The sequence below is a fragment of the Triticum dicoccoides genome, chromosome 7A (assembly GCF_002162155.2).
Source record: "Triticum dicoccoides isolate Atlit2015 ecotype Zavitan chromosome 7A, WEW_v2.0, whole genome shotgun sequence".
In the NCBI taxonomy this organism is placed as follows: Eukaryota; Viridiplantae; Streptophyta; class Magnoliopsida; order Poales; family Poaceae; genus Triticum; species Triticum dicoccoides.
The window spans coordinates 677,744,369-677,748,116 of record NC_041392.1 but is presented as its reverse complement, the minus strand read 5'-3'; positions in this window follow the sequence as shown (position 1 = coordinate 677,748,116).

The window sequence follows — 3,748 nt, the reverse complement described above, 5'->3', positions numbered from 1 at the left end:
AGGTATAAACTGTTAATATTTCATTGTCAAAACACTACACCAACACGAATTCCAGTGTAAGGTACACATGAAAAAAATCTTAGCTGCAGTACACATGAAAAAATCTTTGCTGCGGTACAGGGCAATCTAGGTAACATGAACTGTGAGGAAATTGCATCAAAACATAAGGAAATTCCAGTTTGTGTTCCTTAAGTATCTCAATTCAAAATTTGTCCTGAAGCTGACAGGTGGCCTGTGTGTCGGACTGACCTTGCTGGTAACTAGGTATTACAATAGGGTGGGGCAATTTTCTATGTCACTGGGACTGGTCCATCTAAACCATATGCGACCGAGCCGCTCCTCACTTCAGTTTGCATGGACCTGCCTAAGATTTTGACATAGCAATGTGGTTGCATCAATCCACCAGCGAATGCCGCAACCAAGCAGTGATGGAGGCTTCGACACAGCAGATGACAACCAAGTGGCGACCCCGGGGCCAAGCTATCACTTCCATCAGGGGATCTGTTGAATCACAGGAATGTTGCCTATTCGAGTAAGTGCACAATTTTGCGGCGAGAAAGATTCATAGTGTCACCGCCGGCTTTTAGAGTGCACCATGGGGAGATGCGTATGAATGCTCGCAGATGATGAAACAATGAAACTGCTATCAATACAAGCAGAGCCGGAGTCAGGATTTCTCAAAGCCTAGGACTAAAACTAAACGGTTTTAAATAACACCAAATACCACACATATTAGTGCATCCTAGAAATACGCCACAAATTCACATTCAAAACAAAATATGAATTCATTATTACCACAGGAACAAATTTCGTACTGATTTCATCAATTTAACAAAGTGCATCATTGCAAATGGGTAATAATATAGCAAAATTGACTAAAGTAATAGTACAATCAACAATTCATTGGCTTCAGATTTCTTTTGTGGACTCAGCTATTTTTTGGGGATAGAGAGATTCATTGGTTTCCGGTGATACTCCCTCTGATATGTCTGATACAACACTAGAAAAAGAATAGCTGATACAACACTAGAGATTGCCTGTCCAGATGGTTGTGGAGATGGAGCCGAACAGGAGGCTTGAAGCCTGAAGGAGGGCCGCTCCGACGAAGCGACGAGCATCAGGTGCAGCTGCGCAGGTCTGGATCGTCCCATCTGTCGAGGGGGAACGCCTGGGGCGGCGGCGCAGGAAACAAGCCAATGGGGATGCTACAGGCGCGTGACCGATCGCATCCGTGCAGTGGGCGAAAGGATCACAACAGACCAACCTGGCTTCGTGTGGGTTCCTAGCGATGGAGATCTCAGTTGGGCTGAGAACGTGAGAAGGTAGATGGGCTGAGCTGCTGAGGCCTGGGGCTGGGCATTCACGTATGGGGCTAGGCCTCTTTAGAGCTACAAATATCCAGAATTTATCCTGGGTGTTACAACACGGGTTGGGCCACGCCTGGGGCTATAGCCCCAGTTGCCATAGGCCCAATTCCGCCCCTGAATACAAGCCAACCCATGTGCTAGATCAAGATGGTCGTTCACTGTCATTAAAAAAGTTCACCCACCTCAACTTACTAAGATTGTGGTAAGTATATGGGGGATTTGGAGTGCTACAATGAAAACCATCGACAGACAAACAGTTTTTTCAAAGTCTCGTACCTACCCATAATTTTTTGGAGCCATTCATAGCCGATTTGGAGTTGACTGTGAAGAAAGATGTGCCTACGTACCAGCCATGCCTATGTTTAAAGGCCGCGTTAGATCCGCCTTGATGAGAAGTGCTAAATTCATGTGTTAATAAAAGGATGTCCATACATAACTGACATTCCACACGAAGGGACGCTAGCACGAATGATACCATGAATTTTGAGTGAACACGTTTTCTCACTCAAAATTCATGGTAGGAGTTAGAAAAAGTGTTATGGTCACGTGGCAAATTAAGGGGAAATTGCTTCTCAAAGAGCCTGGCAAATTTGAAAAATGTTTGTTCTCATCACAAAGCTAGATTTACCAAAAAGAGAAAAAAAAACATTCGTGTTAAAAGAAGGTTAATGGAAAGTTGAGAAAATAGTCGCATACTAAACAACAACAAATGGTGCTAAACCGACATGGTGGAGCATGCTGCGGCCGGGGAGAAAGGATGGTTAGTTCATAGTACGAATAGAAAGGCCAGGTATCTAGGAAACGCCGCACTCGGTTGGATTGCCCTTGCCGGCCAAAGAAGGACATGGGAAAGACTATCATTACGTGTCGTTGGTAAATATAAAACAAGTGAGAGAAAAATCCATAAAATAGGTTGCTTAACTTCAGCTATGCAGCTGATCTCTGCACCAATTAACGCAACTCAGCAAACAAGCCCAAGTATTATCCGTTACATAAATAACAATAGTCTTGAACACAAATGAAATACGCAACCCTCTTTTTTGTTGTGAAAATGATTAAATTTATTATGAAGATTCATCGGAAGTACGAAACATCTCAAACATAATAAAAATTACATTGAGCTCAATGGATCACAGAACGGCCATTGCTGCCGCCAGAACGAGCTGCCGACGCAATGCTGTCGCTGCTTCGAGAACGAGCCGACTTGACCTTGTCGATGACAGCCGAGAAGACTTTGTGCACACGCCCTAAGAACCAGCACCCTGGAGCAGTGCTCCTCACCGTTGAATCATTGAATCGTTCTGAAGAACCTGACACCAAATACCACTGTTGCCCACGTACGATGTGAGAAACTCTAATCTCACCGCCCTGAGGAGTTGGCAGGAATCTACGCTAGGCTCCGCCTAATTTACCCTTAGGACGCAAGGATCGAACCCCGAAAGCCTGACTCGAAGAAAAAAATGCAGCCATCCATCTAAACGCCGCCCTTGCAAGGACTAAAACCCTACCAATCTACTAGCTGGATTTGAGGCAGTCAAAATCTCCTTCCCGCCACCGGCCGCCGGAGTGGCGAGTGGAGGGGAGGCGACCCACGGGCTCAGCGGTGAAGATCGAGGGGAGGAAAACTTTCCCTAGTCACCTTGCGAGAGGGGAAAGAAATGATAATTGGCAGCCCTTTGCACGCAGCCCTCCTATGTCTATTTGGCTAAGGTTGGGATTGAAGCTAACCAGATGGCAGAACTGAGGCAATTGAGGAAAATATCCTTCAAATAGTTCACTTAACTTCTGGTCAAAAAATTCATTATGAACAGATTCTTTTGTCATAAAAATCAAATCGCCAAAAAAGTTATAGGCAATGATCATTGTCAAGGCAAATAGAAACACAATATTAACATAATTATTTTGCAGATAGTTGAGAAAAAAAGCTTGCAAATAGTTCGCTTGACTTTCGAGTTGCAGTTGGTCACTGCGGCAATTGATGCAACAAGTTATCTAGTATGTATTTATAACAGGCCAAAGGAAAGGAAAACAGCGGACACATCGCATAAGAAAAACCCAGAAAAATCGGTGCAACCAGATTCCAACCTAGAAACGGTTACGGGGCGAGCAAAGAACGGACGTTCAAAGCAGCAGAGAGAATATGTGGCCCATGATTTAACCCAATCAAAGCGGTGGAAGACTCAACAAGCCAAACGTGCAAAATGCTTAAACAGTAAAGAAAAACCACGCACGGGAATAACAACATCAGAACAACAGCATCACACGTGTCTAACAAGGGCCATAATTGAAAAAAAAACAGAAAAATCGATTCCTTACAGGCCTAGTTTCTTAGAGCATCTCCACCCATCCCTCAGGAAGGCCCCCAGGAGCACTTTTTCACC